Genomic DNA, 17693 nt, shown 5'->3' with positions numbered 1-17693 from the left:
GGCGAACAGCGAGGAGGCAGTTTGCATTTCTTGAATAAGCAATACAGTTTACGCGAACTGCCATAACTAATTCTCCAATTTACCGACACTTGTTTACATTTTGTGCAAGGTTTAATTTTATTTAGATACCTACTTCAAAAATTAGGAAGGCTTCTCGGTTTTACCCAGATTATTATTTTTTTATTGTGAACAATGTTTAATGATGTTTGTCACGAACATGAAAATCACAATTTTAATAATGTGCTTATCTCTCTCTCTCTTGAAAGATTGTAAAACCTTTTGTCAATACTCTAACTATAGTTATGGGTTAGAAATTGCAACATATTTATCAGAAAATCTGATGGTTCATTGGTTCAATTAACTGATGGGTCATGGTTCATTCAACTGATGGTTCATTCAAATCATTTGCAATTTCGTCTTTTAGATTTTATATTTCGCTAGGTAAACGCACAAAACTGTATAATTTTTGCTTGTAGAAATAAAATTGTAATTTAGAGAAAATGCCTTTGTTATTTTGCAATTACCTGGTCTACATATTTTAATTAGCAATACACAGTGATTATTGAGGCTCCGAGATTATTTAAATTTTGAATCCTATTTTTTATCTTGATTCTTCACACATCTTGTGTAAAGGTCGGACATAATTATTGTCCACATTTTGGAGAGATTCTCATCTTTACTGGTTGAGCGACACCGGTGAATAGCGTATATTTTGTGATGGATTTGATCTGCATTTATTTTTTCGGCTCACTTTTTGCATTGTCTCACCACAATGGGCAGAGCGAAGCTGCAAACCAATGAAGGCACCATTTAATTTGTCTATATAATTGAGGTTCAATTTTTTTTGGAAATCTTTGAAATCTTTTAATACATTGAGTGTTGACATTCTTATATTATATCAACATTAAACATTTTTCACACTTCTCACAAAGGAACGTTACAATACAAATATATAATAATAAAAATAATTATTATCCATTTGTTATCACTTTTATAAAAACCACAGTACTTCCACAAAATTTAAAAATCCCTCTTCAGAGCAATGCCGGCCACACGCCTACCTACATACTCGGAAGCCTTAAAATGCCAGTCAAATGTGGCAAACGCCTGTCATATGTAACCCTAATCGTGACGAGTCCCCGTAAATTATTCTCGCTCTCCAAATTGAGGTCTTTGAATAGCCGGGCTACTGAATGCAGGGCTAGTGCTTTCGTATTATATATTTCTAAATCTCGTCCACCAAGCGCAAGTCCTTAAAGTATCGGGCTACGATGTAAGAGGTGGGTACTCTCATATCCTCAGGTTAAACTAATGGTCCACCGAAGATAAGGCTTTTTTGTGAACTGAAGTATTACAGTCATAGAACGTAAATCTTAAAGTTTCATACAGTGAGAAAGTTCAGAGCTACAGAAAATTTAAAAATAAGAGCAATTATTTGTACGGAGAAGATTCTTGAAAATATTTGAAAAAATAGTAAAAATGATTTTAATAAAGACGAACTACTTTGAACAACGTCACTAGTTCTTCCAAATCAACCAATGATGGACTGCTGTGATAAATTTCCGGTTTATGTGAGCTAATTCACCAATCAGCAGAACTTTCAGAAATTCATTCACTAGACGTACCTGTTGAAATTATAATGGACTCTATATTGATGTAGACATTTTTAACGGCACGTTGCATTTATACAGAAAATTTCTTCATGGAGTCGATTATTTGGGATAGTTGCTGAATGTGCGTCTTGAGTGGTTTATGCTATATATATGTGCCGCATGTAATGTATATGTTTGTGTATGTTTTATACGTGCGTTCATGTGTATGTGCGTGGATGGCTCGGAGTATGCATTCGGTATTTTTATTTATTTATATTTATTACTTCCATGGAAAACGCAAATGTTAACAATTATTCTTTTCTCACTTGAAATTCTTATTTAGTTTTTTTTGTCACATTTAATGTTTATATCTTTTGCATAGTTTGTGGAAACTTAATTGGTCTTTTTGTGTTAAAAAATTGTTGTTTTTAATACTTCTCATGTATGACTGTATGTTTTCTGAATAAAATAAAATAAAAATAAACAAAAAACTCACCTAAGACAACTTGAGATATTTCACGCGTAGTAGTTTAAAAAATTTTTTTTTTTTTAAATCATAGCCTTGATAATACGATGCATAAAAACATTTTTAAAACCATTTGGCTTATTTTGATAATCTATTAAAAAATAATAAATTAAAACCACTAAACTTCCTATTTGCATCTCATAGCCTGTTTCTGATCTTAAAATGAATCTAAAGATTATAAATTGAAATCTGTAGAAAGCATATTTTTTAAGAATTTTGATAACACATTTTTTATTTACACAAAAATAGACTACAACAAAATTTAGATAAACAAACTTGTTTTACCAATTTGAACTAAAACCTCAAAATACATTCTAATTTAACTGTCAATTTTCAACCATTCTTGTATTTAGTTGGTTTTCATAATTTATTTACATAGTTTATTTTAAATGTCCTCAACAGGCTATAAAATAAAAATACATATTCCTTAATACAAATATAAAAAAAGGGAAAACTGGTCAAGCCAATTTTCCCAACGCTTTTCATTGCCCTTTTTATTAGTTTTATGACTATTTTTCAATTTTCATAACTTAAAATTTCTTTTTAATGAGGATTTTCTTTTCTTTTATTAATTTAAAAAAAGTTTATTTTTCTTCATATTCTTCTTTTATTAAATTATTGTTTATTCCACGTCGCATATTATGATCAAGCGTAAAGGGTGACGGGTCTAGCAATATTATATACCCTGTGTGCTATATATGCATGTGTATGTCCAGTTGGTTGTCATCATTGCTAATTAAACAAACAAACAAACAAACAAATGAACAAACCATCACGCCCGATAGGTAGTTTCCCCGTAAGGGTAGGCAGAAAAGATAGAACGACATATCACTCTGTCTTTGCAAACATATCTCGGTTCTTCTACATTCATACATATTCTCATGTACGCGCGCCAATTATTACAACCATGTCCATCTTTGAGTGTTTGTTGGATTTGGTCATGCCGTGTCTTGTCATGTTACCCACTAAGTAGGTACCGTGACCAAAAAATTTTCTAATAATTTATTTAATAGAGTGGCAACCCGCGTTACAGTCAGTAAAACAGTTCGCTACTTGAACACGGCTCTTGTCGAAAATGTCGTTCTAGCGAAAGCATGTCCGTTTCATGCCACCATAAACCCGGGGGATTGGAGCCAAAATCATAAGTCAAAACCCCATATTTAACTTGACGAATGTAGAATTGAACAAGCAACTAATATTATGTCATTTTGATGCAGGGCTCCCTTAATCTTTACCCAAATCGAAATGCCATGTTTGTGCTTCTAATTATATGTTAGAATATATTTTCCAGTTACATCTTCCAAGTAAGATGTAATATTTAGCTTTCGGATAAAGAATCCACTAAATATTTGTATCATACTGGTGGTTATCCAGGTATTTTTTATTAAAATACAAAACTCAAAGTACCTAACTGGAAGTCAGAACTACCCACTTAGAAAAAAACTTTTAGAGAACATTTTACTCAATAAAGAAGATGAACATTGGGATGGAATTTCACAATGGACCTCCTCGAGAAGTTGATTGAGATTCTACGAAAACTGTATTTTATTATATTCACCAAGTTAGGAAGCTTTGTAGTTTTCTAGTCACTAAATAAAAACTTATCGTTTCATATATTGTATAAATCTGTATATTTTATATGTACATATCTTGTAGTAAACTTTGCAATATACCATTGGGAATTTTTCATTAAATATTCTGTCACATCACCCTGGTGAATCTGTATTATTTAATGAAATATTATTTTTTATGGAGTGCTTTGTTAAAGACTGAGTCGGTTGGTGAAAACTTTTTGCAAAAAGGAATATGGAGGATCTACAAAGTGACATTTCTTGAATTTTTCGTGTTTCCGGTCCAAAGCATGACGGTCTTTCGCGGTCTTCCTCTATTTCTGGATCCATTAACATTCGCAACGTAAATCTTTTTAGCCGTTCTTTCGCTGTCCATTCGCTCTACATGGCTAAAACTTTTAGATTTTGTTGACGATGCTTTTCTTAGTCTCACATAATGTACGGATCTCGATATTTGTGCATCTATCGTACACAGTGGTATAAAATAAGTAATAAAGCACACCCGTACCCCGTGAGAAGTTCAACATTATTACGTGTATTAATAAAATTAATGTTGTGACAAATGACACTTGAAAATGTATAACGAAAATATAAAAATTAAATATGTAATTATTAAGTTTTCATTGCAATATTTTCAATACCAAAAGCGCCTAAGTGCAAGCAATCGGTATAACATTTCAGCACAACATATATTATTATATCGCACCTGAGCCCCAATTACAATGGCAAGTTAACATTTATGTTCAATTTTATCTAAAAAGTAAAATTAAGTTTTCTGTATGAAAAGCAGAATATCCATACATTTTTTTCTTTCAAACATGTTCAAATATAGGTTACTGGTGAAGATAGTTTAACTGTTCATGCAAATATACTCATTTTCGTACACAAATATCGATTTTTCTTTATAGACAGTCGAAGATAACTCTGTTAACTTTCCATTGTTATCGGGGCCCTGGGATGCTATTCTGAATTGCTCTCGCAGCACGAGAAAACAGTTTTTCTTGTATATTTTGCATGTAAATACACGAGATAATACGGCCGCGAGGGCGTTTGGAAAGCCACCCCTGAGCAGCGTCGCTAACCTCCATCAAACAAAAATCGGTAGATTTAGAAAAATAAATCGGTTGAATTTGTTGTCCGCGATTGGGAGGGGGGTGGACGGTGTAACTGCTATTGTGTCATAGACAAAACCATTTCTATGTTGCATTTTATACTATAAGTAAATATTTTAAAAATCGGTAGAAGATGAGATAGAATTCGGTAGATCGGTGAATTGCTCACGAAAGTCGGTAGGGTTGGTAACGATGCACCGTGATAGTGATAACAGTGGCACAAGTCCAACATTGTCGTTTTTCAGGTAAGTATGTAGATATGTTCCTGAATATAATATTTATCGGGTTAATAATGATATTTGAATCGAGTAATGGTCTCGTGCCTAAAGTTGCGAACTTGCGGATCAGAGGTCTGAGATTCGAACCCCACTCAACCCAAACTAGATATTTATTTTTTTAGAGTGAGTTATTTACAACTCGTGGAAAATGGTCCTAAAATTTAAATGTTTTTTTTAATAACAAGAACGCAAATATTAATTTTTTATAAAAAAATATATGTCTGTTTGCATATATTTTAAGCCACACAATGGGCACTGGTGGATTCTTTGAAATATTCACGTGGCTTTGAAATTGTTAATGCCATTGTGCAATATAGTTTTTTAAATTCAAATTCAAGAAATACCTTAAAGTAGCACCATGATCATTATGCCATTGTTAATTCTGAAAAATAATAATAATTAGTGAGTGAACTTAAAGTTGAGCCTTTGTTTTTTTGGGAATGAATGTCAGTTTACCTATTAAAAGCGCAGGCATGTGTGTGACTGCTTTCCTGTAAAAACGACTATTGAGTTGTGCCATTGTTATTCCACGGGGGCGATCCGCAATTTACCTGCACGTGTTCAGTGTTTAAAATTACTCAGTAGCAAATTAATCTTTGAATAAAATTATTTCCCAACTAATTATTACCTAAGTGAGCGCAAAAAATAATTTGTTGATTGACTACAACAACGAATAGCTTGTTCAATTATATCAGTTGGGCACCCCATTACTATTTGTAACATATATTTTTTTTAAATACGATTTTGAATTATTATAATCAGTTACCTAAAATACTTTATTATTGCATTATGTTCTTAATAATTCTCTTAACAGCTAAAACATGCTATTGGAAATAGGTATATCTTCGCCGTTCAATACAAAAACAATAACCCAAAACACATCATTGTGAGAAATCGCAATTTGAAAGTTCATAGAGAAAAATCAGATTTTTGTGTTTTGGGGGCTTTACGTAGATATCATTAATCATTCATGTCTTTTCAATGAATTTAATTCGTAATTTTTTATTTCTGAAGCATTTTTTAATATCTGGAAGGTTTTTCATGAGGCAAGGTGGCTGAAATTTGGTTGGAAAAACAAATGTAAAAAAGTACCAAAAATCAATAGATGGAAAAATTGAAGAAATACGGATGTTTAAATATAACAGAATTGTGAATGCTACATGTAATGTATTTATAACTGTCACTTTAACTAGCTAATGACAGTTTATAACCCCTAAAAATTCCTATATTTCCACATTGTCTTCTCTAAAATATTCTCCAACTCTATTGTAATATTTTAGTTTAAATTTCGCTTACCTATTTTTTATTCATAAACCTACCTATATCAGTAAAAGTACTTCCTCCATATACCTGAAATCGTTTTGAAGACCGTGGGTCTTCCAATCGGTTTCACATGCACCTACATAAAAAAACTTTTTTTTTATTTGTCGTATTTCGCGATTTAAATTGAATTAAAATTCACTACGTTCACTGTGAGTTTGGAAAACTATACGGAGAGCCTTTGTCGGATACTGTCATTCATCCTTGTGACCATATTAGAAACACGAATGAAAGCAAAAACTGTATTTTTTAATATTTTTTTTTTGGATTTACTTGTATCACAATAGCCCACATGTCCGCTATATTAATTTTAACATAAATTTGATAACATTAGATTGGATTATTGTTGTAATTTAAAAAAAATCTTATCTCTGTATAATATAATAATGTGCTGATTTACATAACTCAAAAAAAGTATTGAATATGTAATATTGTTTTTTTTTTATAAAAGGCACTTTGCCGTGCTTATTAAAAAATAAATTTAAAAAAAACACACGTATAAAAGACACTTATAATCAAATTTACAGTAGCTTAAAGTGAAAAATATCTTTTGTTGTTGTAGTAAATTAAGGTATGGTCTTCACCAGATAAAAATTCCTACGCTAATACATCTTTTACATTGCGGTCACTATGTGAGCGTAGGCATTCTTATCTGACGACGACTTTTCACGTCATTAAATGTCATTTTTTTTACAAAATAGAACACTCTAAACCACTGAATTGATATTACACCATATCTGTGCTCAAAACGAACAAAATGTGGCTCCTGTCGTATAAACAGCTGGCTTAAAAAACAGTCAAAATGCGATTATTCTTCTACGTGCGCGTTTTTGTTCAAAAAAGAAGCTTCAAAAATATATAAAGTAGACGTTTTTGTTTGTTCTTTTATGTGATTGTTTGTAAATATATTTATAACAAACCTATTTAATAAAATACATAAACCCAGAGTCCCACAAACGATGTTTTTATTATTGTTTTTGCTCTCCTCTAATATTCGTTATTTGTTAATGAATTGTTCTTGTTGTATTATGATGTGTTTTATTTTTATTTTATACGCTTTTTAAAATATATTTTTTTTTATATTTGTAATTTGTATACCATATATATATATATATATTTATCTCATACACTTACTGTATTTTAATTTATATTATTAATTTGTTTATTAAAAATTGTCTTTTGTATATCATGTCAATGAAATTTCAAGCAAGGCATTAAAAATGTTGGGCTTTATTTTGAGAAATACAAAAAATTTCAAGTCCATCCGATCATTGAAAATATTATACTGTTCTCTTGTAAGAAGTAATTTAGATTTTAATTCATCAATATGGTCACCCTGCTATAATGTTCATGTTTATTATATAGAAAACATTCAACATAAATTTCTACGATATATAAACTACAAACTAAACATTCCAATACAAAATGTGAATTATGACTATTTATATTAACACTGCTTAACCTAACAACACTTTCTGAAAGAAGAACTATTAATGATCTCATTGTACTGTATAAAATTGTAAACTCTCTTTTTGACGCACCAAAAATACTTGAATTGATTAATTTTAGAGTACCTGCTGTCAACACTAGGAATACTTTATTGTTTCATTGCTCCAGTACTTCTTCCAACCAACAAAACAATTCATTGATACCGAGACTGCATAGGTTAGGTAACACTTATGGAACGGCTGCAGACATTCTGTCCAATTCTTTACCATCTTATAAGTCCACAATATCAAGTTTATTTGTAGCTGCTCGTCAAACTATTATTGACAATTCAATTCCATAAATTTTAAAAAAATACTTACTTGTTTATTTTTATTACCTTATACCTGTTTTTTTATTTTTTACTATTATATCAAATTGCATTGTAGTATTGGCAAATACGCATTTCATAGATACATATTTTTATTTCTTATTTTTTCGTGATAATGTATGCTTGTTTGTTTATTAATTTAACTTAAAAATGTCTTTCTTGCTTACCGTAACACTTTATTTATTGTTTGCTTTACAGAATTTATTTCATAAGCTTATATCTTTGCATTTTTTGTTTATATGCTAACTGCTTTTTCTTGCATACCTTTGTTATTATTGTTTTTTTTTTTTACTTTGTAAAACTTTTTATCATATTCTTTTTAACTAATTTCACAATTTTTTTCCGTATATTCTATGTTTTTATTTAGTATGTTAGCATGTATTTCATTATTACTTTTTGTAAATGCCTTTTGGGCGTTAATGAACAAAATAAATAAATACCATTTTTTGCATTTATTTTTTTAAATTTACTATTTGATTTTTAATTCTAACATTTTTCTTATTTAGTTTATTACCTAGTGTTTTTTTTTTAATAAGTATTTTTATACCTAACTTAATGTTACATTAAGTCTATATTTTTCTCTTTTTTTATTACGCAAAGTTTAACTTGCTTTTTTGGTTTCTACATGTCTTAAAAAATCGTATTGTTGTTATTTTTTTAATTTTTTACTTTGTTTGTACTTACCTGTATTATTCTTGTAAATGCCCCCTGGAGGTTATTCTAAAATTTAAAAAAAAAAGAAGAAAATTAGTACCTAATTTAATATCCACATCTCTATCAGTCTGAGGTTCCTGTTCTCCAGCTGGTTCATCTCTCCTGTCCACACTCTCCTTCCCAACACTACCGGACCACTCCTCATCATCTTCCACATTGATATTCTTGTTCTCATCATCAGAACAAGAGTCTTCCGTGTCTGCCGAGGGTCGGTCTTTACTATAGTTAATCACACCACATTCCAAATCACTATCACTATGTCCGATAACTAGTTCTTTACTCTTTCTCACATCGTCGTGAATGTCTAAGTCTTGGTTGATGCCCGAGGTTATGAAGGCGTTGAAGAATCTCCGAGGTTCTATGCGCGCTGGAGGGAAGTTTTGGCTTTTCGGTCTGCGCTCACTATCCGGCAAAAGCCAGTTTTTTGCCGGAGCGGCGGTGGATGTCAGGCGACTTCTTTTGACCAAAGGAACTGGACTCTCAGGACCCGGTGATCCAACTTCTGTAATGTCTATATCATCTGGCCGGTCTCCGTCTAGACTAGAACCGTCGTCTTCTTTAATTCTGTTGTTGTTGTACTCGAAGGATTTTGTGACAAAATTTGAAAGCTGCTCCATGGCTTGAGGTCGAAATCAGCAACGAAAAAAAAATAAACAGAAAAAAGACATTTTGAAAGCACTAACGATAAGTTTGCGGTGGTTTTCAATTGTTGTCATAGACTAAAAAAATGAAATATGCCAGATATTTGAAAAAAATAACTGCCATAAATTTAAATTCAATAAACATAAATCGTTAATGTTTACTAACAAGTCGGAAAAACTGTCTATTTTAATTGCACTTTCCACCCCTAATTACTTTATCTGTTACAATTGAAAACATCACAATTATCGGTATCATTATCTGATCAAACTGCCACTTCCCGCACTTGCTTCCGTTTGAAATAACTTTCCACTGCGGTTGAGGGTTGTGGGCGGGGGCGGTGGGGGAGGACACGTGGCGAGGGCGGGTCCCGGCGGGGACACGCCCCGAGAGCGCCCATTGGCTGCCTCTAATACGATAAATGGGGTGATTTATGTCCGACACTGATAGAGGAATATAATGTATGATTAGGGGTAGCGGGCAGCGAGGGGGGTGACCCCCACCACCGTCGTGACAGAAATATCATTTACTGTTGTTTTGCATGTAATTAATTATGCATCTTGTCAAAATATAATAATTTTGTACTTGGAAAAGAACGAAGAAAGATTTGCTCCGAGTACATAAAACTTGTGTATTCAGGAAGAAAGTTATTATTTTCGACTGCTTTATAAACTAAAGTAGGTAAATATTTTTAGGTACCTATATATGTCTCTTCGTCAGGACATAAATTACACTAACATTCAAGTCCCACTCACCATAGTCATCATCATTACCTTTCTGCACCTAAACGCTAATCGTATTATGATATTTTTTGTTACAAAGATGATCAGTCTAACGCTTCAGGTGGCATTCCCGGGACTATGAAATATTCTAGTGTTAAAACAACTTTTTGAATAAAAATTTATTCGTTTAATTTATTTATTAATATACACGGCACACAGTGCTTTTTACATTACAAAGATACAACCCTTAAATACAACGAGAAAAACATAAAAATCAAATTGAAAAGTATTATGTTACATAAACATAGCAGTTTCGTATAAAGAACATAGGTACTTTTATATAAAAAAATTAACTAAACAATGTGTGCATTTAAATTTTAGAAGAAAATATTTTTTTATATTTTTTCTTGAAGAGGTTCAAAATATAACAAAAAACGAAAAAAAAGTATATTACAACAATTAAGGTAATTAAAAAATAAGTTTACCCATAAATATGGTACACAATAGTACCTACCTATACAAAAGTAAACATAGAAAACACTATAATCTAACAAATTTCGTTTCACCATCTTTGAAATGATTAAATATTTAAAGAAAACAGAGTCGGGAATCGAACCCTAGACCTCTTGCATGGTCGGTAAACGCGCTGGCCACGAGGCCGATATCACCATAGTAGCCAAAATGTAAAATCAGCGTGCTGATAGGATACATGCTATTAGAAGCTGACACCAACGCGCACTGATTATAAAATAAAAATGTTTAATTTGTTGTTCTATCGAATGAGAAAAAAATCTAACGTAGAGAAGGAACGAAATGTTAAGAAAAGAAATGATCCCAAATATTTACCAAACAAATCTTGCTAATCAGAATGTCCATTGATGATCGTAATATTTGCGACGAAGAAAATAGTCATAGTGTCGAAAATGAATCTAATGGATGTTTTATTTGTGGTAAATCAAAAATATTAACGGATTGTTGTAGGATGCAAGGGGTGTGGCAATGATAAAGTTCAGAGGTTTGTTTTTTTTATTTGTTAATAGACTATAAAATTAAGCTCACCATTTTAAACAAAAAATATTTTACGTAACATATTATCAGCGCTATTCTTTCTTTTAGTTTTGGGAAGCTTAAATTATTCCGCTTGCGACGTCACAAGTTCTCTACGATCGTTGTCCTGATTGGAGGGTTGGAAATGTATCACGACACTCAATCATTGGTTGATTTCAGAGAACTAGTGACGTTGTTGAAAGTTGTTCAGTTCATTTTTATTAATTTTTCCATACATTTTCAAGAAACTTCGCGGTACAATTAAATGCTTAAATTTTTACCGCGCGTAAGGAAACATTTTTTATATCCAATTTCCCGTTGTACTGAACTTCCTCACTGGCATATGCTCAGTATCCAGGATATGATTTAATCCGAAATTATATTGGTGATATTTCATAGTTTACTTGAAACTATAATTTTTAAATATCATTTCATTATTTGATGTCCTTAAATTCTTAATTTACTCCATAGCACCATATTTAAAAAGACGCTATATTTTATTATTTTTGTTAACGATATTATTGTGATGGCTCTTATTGTTAAGATGTTGTTCTCATAACCTCAACCCATGGCTTTTTTTACCCCGTAGCATATAAGCAAAATCCACCAATTGAGTTTTGAATGCGATCTCTGATTGGTCAATCTATGACTCTTTTCACGCGATTGTCGCGTTTCTACCGAAAAGAGACCGCGTGAAAGTAAGGAAATTTATGGCGTAGCCGAGATACTGCAATGAAAACAGAGATGTTTTTGTTGAGTGTCCTTAGTAGGCGCTATTTAGGGTCGACATTTCCATCCATCAGAGAAAATTTTGTTTTTAGAGCGTGCATACAAATTCTGCCTTCAGAAACGTAGTTCGTAACAAGGTTTACTATGAGAGTTTTTTGACCAATCAGAGGTTTCATTCAACACTCAGTTGATGGATTGTGTTTATATGCTTCGCCGTACCCTGGGCAATGGACAATAGACAATGGACAATGGACAATTTTCCATACGTGGCTCTGAATTCCCCACTTTCCCTTATCTACGAAAAAAATATGATTTCTGGTTACGCGAAGGCAAGATGATCAGTCTTACGTTTCGGGTGCCAGTCGAGGGATTGTGAAATATAGCAGTGTAAAAATACTTCTCAAAATAGATTTTTGACATTAGCAAAATGGTTAGTCATAATTTTGACAGTCTTATGGAATAATTGGATGTGGAGGAGCCTATGATATCATATTAAGCCCATAGAAACCGTACAAAACTGATTATTAAAGTTATTACGCTTCATAAAAGTTTAACATTTTCCTCTAACCAATTATTTCAGGAAGCTGAAATTTTGAAGCTACGAGAAATCAATTCCCAACATTTTATGTACCAACATTTATTTCCTAAAAATTCTAATAGATCTAGTCTAAGATTGAAAAGTTCCAAAACTGTTCGTTGCATTTTATAAGGACAATATGAATATGATAGAGATTAATTATTTGAATTTGTTTCGATATAATTTTTTGTTGAAATTATGGATAAAAAAAGCAGATTTAAATAGCTTTTTTTAAATGTAGAGCATTAAAAAAAAAAGAGTTTGTGTTTATGTAATAGTTTTTTTTTGTATTTGTAACTTATGTATACCTATTGTTAAAATGCCAAGAAAAAAATGTAATAAATAAAATAAAAAAATAAATAAAAATATGATACTAAAAACCTTTCTTCTATCAAAATCACAACCTAACGAAATTCTGATATAAAAAAGGGATAATGAAATTGTGTCGAAATCCACAGGTGGTATATTTAAATAATACTTAAAGTTGAGAAGTAAATGATAAATACTTAATGAAACCACCCGGTACAGACAAACTCTATTGCATAATTTGTATTTATAGATCCTTGGAAACGGGATTCCCTAATACAATTAGTTGAAAGTGTCCTGTATTAGAATTAAGGACTGCCGATTAGTCCTGAGTCCTGAAATACTTGGCTGATCACGCAACTAGGGTGTTCTAAAAAATATTTTTTTTAACCTAGTCATCGGTCTTTACCGCACACGATGGTGTATAGGGCAGTGTATTCGTAAAAAAAAATGCAGCATATCTCGATGATCTGCTTAGAGAAAGTAAAGTGATCGGCCCTTTCAGGCGCCAGTAGCACCAACTTTGAAACAAATACTTTTTTTTAAAATGGGAGTTGCAGTATTATTATTATTTTGATTTTTTTTGGTATTTATTTATTTCTTAAGTTAGCTTATATTACAATACATAGTATGTAAACTAATATTTACACATATTTTTTACATTTTACAGTACACATAATAATTCTTTAATAATTAATTCAATCTTAAACAATGTTTGAGTATGTTCAAAAGCTTTTGGACATACTCAAACATTGTTGAATTAACTACCTGGTAAAAAAAGAAGTATAAAAATTAGAAAATTGTTTTCAAGCGTTGCCTAGAAGGTGATTTGGTCCAAAAGGGATGAATCTCACCCACGTGATAAAGATTTCAGCTCTTTTACTTCACAAAAGTCAACAGATGGAAGAGTCGAGGAAATGTGGATGTTCAAACATGGGCAGAATGATGAATGTTACACAGTGTGTTAAGTGGCCACTTAAACCAGCCAATGACAGGTCATAAGCCCTGTAAATGCCTAGACTTCCATATTCCCTTCTCACAAATGTTTTCTTTCTCTGTTGAAATAAATTAAAATTATTCAAACTTTTTTCATTCTCCATACATTCAGGCATCTCTTCATACATTTTCAAACCTTTATACATAATACAATTTTAAAATTCTGTTTTTTTTAAATAGCAGCCTTATCCTATCCTAATTTCTAGTAATATAATTACGGAAATTTTTATTTAGCACTATCTCATTAATGAAGACTTTGGGCATTTGATTGTTCAAAAATTTAAATATAAAAACAAGCATATTATATATTATCAGTCTCTTTTTTATTGTTATCCAATTAAGATCTTCTCGCATTTTTTCTATTTTATTATACATACTATTCTTGAGCACTAATTTCATGGCTCTGTTTTGAAGTATTTCCAATTTATTTAAATTTCTGTCACTGGCTAAAAATGGTACTGTTGAGCAGTAATCTATATGTGGAATGATTATAGTTTTATATATGAGTTCTGCAGTACTTGAATCTAATTTATTTCTCAATCTTCGGAGAAATAATATTTTTTAGAGATTTTTTTAAAAACATGCTCATAGTTAGCTTTCATAGTGAATTTTGAGTCTAATATTATACCCAAATACTTAATTTCATCCAATTTCAATAGTTTCACCATCTTTATATACAGTCATCATTATGCTTGGTTTTTTTCTTCCTATTTTCATGTATTTTGTTTTTCCAACGTTCAGTTTTAATTTGTTAACTTTAAGCCATTTTGATATGCTGTTTAAGTTGTCATTTAATTTGTTGATGGTTTCTGCATAATCTTTACCCGATATATAGATAAATGTGTCATCGGTAAATAGTTGCACTTTGCAGTGTTTTATTATTTGGGTTATGTCGTTTATATATATGATAAACAAAATTGGTCCTATAACTGATCTCCAATATTATTTTCTATTGGTTCCAATATTTCGTTGTCTATTTTAGTAACTTATTTTCTTCCTTGAAGACATTCTTTAAATAAATTACGCACATCATTTGAAAGTCCTATTGTTTCTATTTTTTGTAAAAATTGAATTCTATATATTGTTTCCAATGCTCGTTTAAAATCTAAAAACACAGCCAAGACATACTTATTTTGATTCATTTCCATTTTCCATGTATCAATGACAATATTTATTGACCTTGCTTATAATGTACAACGTTGTTACAAGTGGATTGTGTTTCCTGGCTATCTGCATCTTAGAAGTGTTAGGAAAGAGAGGGAATTTCGGCTGTGGACCTTTATAGGAACTTCTCCGCATTTGCTTAGTGAAGAGAAAGCCACAAAAAACACATTCAAGAAGCCGGCCATTGATAGACTTCAGTAGGCCTCCCGTTTCACTTAAAGAGATCACAACATTTTGTGTCCTGTTATCATTTATTGTCCTTATTACCTGTACCATACTAACCATGAAAGATACTACCTCTTGTGATAAGTAATTGTGACTTATGACAGAAGGGATGTGCTTTAGATCATCACCAACGCTTCTGCATCGCGCCTCCAGGTTATGTCTTTCGACGCTAAAAAAGAGGCAATGCATCAACAAGTGTGGCACAACTTGAGGAGTTTCATCATCACATAAACAGCAGTTGATCTCAAAATGTTTAAAACGGTACAAGTAGCCCATAAACCCGCCATAATCTGTGAGGGTTTGTGTGAGTACGAAGCTCACACGTTACTTTTTCCTGAAATCAAAGGCATAAAAAATAGAAGGAAATAATATTTTAGTTATCTGTCATGTGGTTTCGTTCATATTAACCCAGGACCCCAAACATGGATACCAACGCGCCAACCACTTAACTACTAGAATATTGATTATACAAGTATGTTGGATAGAGGACATGCTGGTACCGTTGGAAATGAGAGAGCAGAACGAGTAAAGTAAGAGCTGCGACTTGTAAAAGAACGGCACCTTTTTTCTTAAAATCTCCCCATAATTGCCAAGCACTGTTTAAAAAAAATACGCAGTGACATTGGATCATTACTGCGCTTCTTCTACAGGAAAAATTATATTTATTAACGACATTACAAAAAACATTCAATTCTCCAAATTCCTATTGCTAACCGAAGATCTAAAAATCAATAAAAAATAGAAAATATTCAGGGCTGTCATGATTTTTAAAAATATCTCAATAAATTCGTCACATGGTGCAACGATATTGATGACCTTTATTTCAATAAAGATAAATGCTTATACACTCGATTAACAAATTTAAAAAAAAAAGCTCTTTAACATCACAAACATCAACAGATGAAAGAATTGAAAGAATATAGTTGTTTAAATATGGGCAGAATGGTAAATGTTACACAGTGTGTAAAGTGGCCACTTAAACCAGCCAATGACAGGTCATAAGCCCTGTAGATGCCTAGACTTCTATATTACCTTTTCTGAAATGTTCTTCATCTCTGTTGTAATATGTTAATATAATATTCTTCTTTCAATAAATAATAAACAACACCCTGTATGGTTGGAACAGTGGAACTTTACTTATCTGTCCTATACAAACACGAAGTAAGTACACACACATACACACCCTGCTCACGTCGCTTTAGTACGGTACCAGGCACCTCTCTCGTCTGATAGTCTTGTCTCCCTTTTCTCTAATGCCTTAGCACTTACTCTTAATTAAGTGTTTCATTTACCCTAAATCAATCTTAATGAATTAATTAAACCATGGAATTCGCGAGAGGAGACGGAAATTTCATATAATTGAAACTAGTAGATGTGTACATGGGTTAACATTTAACAAAAATGGAAATAATAATTAAATTGAATCATTCGTACATATCTCAACAGTGATGGGGAATATTTTTGTTAAAGACATATGTACAAACAATAACAAACAAACCGTCATGCCGTTTCCCACTAAGGGTAGGAAGAGATGATAGAACGTCACATAACTTTATCTTTGTATACAGAACTCGCTTCCTCTACATTCATACATCTTCTCATGCATGCGCGCCGATTATTCCGACTTTTGACATGTCCATCTTCAAGTATTTGTTGGATTTGGTCATGCCATGTCTCGGTCTTCCTCTATTTCTGCATCCATCAACGTTCGCATTGTAAATATTCATAGCCGTTCTTTCGTCGTCCATTTGTTATACATGTCCAAACCAGCGCAGAGCTCCTTTCTTGATTTTGTCAATAATGCTTGTCTCAGCCTTACATAATGTATGGATCTCAACATTTGTGCATCTATTGTGCATAGTTTTACCACAGATTCGCCTAAAAGATCGCATTTCCACAGCATTCAGCCTACATTCATCTCTGTTTTTCCAAGTCTATACTTCGCCCCCATACATCAGGGTCAGGACCAGGACTCCATTGTGAACTGCTATTTTTTCCTCTTGCGACAAACATTTATTTGCCAAGGTTGATTTAAGTGCACCGTTCACTCTGTTCCCGGCACTCACCTTCCTTTTAATATCTTTCTCAGTCATTACAGTTTATGTATTTCCTGGGCCAGTTATTTAAATAAAAAAATAATTGTATGTGCGTATTCCTGCATATTTAGAACTCAAATCGTTAATATTATAACATTAGAGCATTTTGACACGAATATGGAGTTTCTTCTGGGGTCCAATTATGAATCTTATCTATACTCTCACTACTACTGTTCCCTTTCCGCACCCAACGGCGCATAGGGCACTGCATTGGTACACCAATCGCTGCAATCTTGATAATTTCTGTAACATGAAGGTAAGAT

This window comes from Micrasema longulum, unplaced genomic scaffold, assembly GCF_059751315.1.
Source record: "Micrasema longulum isolate JH-2025_06_02 unplaced genomic scaffold, ASM5975131v1 h1tg002744l, whole genome shotgun sequence".
NCBI lineage: Eukaryota > Metazoa > Arthropoda > Insecta > Trichoptera > Brachycentridae > Micrasema > Micrasema longulum.
The sequence above is the reverse complement of the archived record's forward strand: the minus strand, read 5'-3'. Positions refer to the sequence as shown.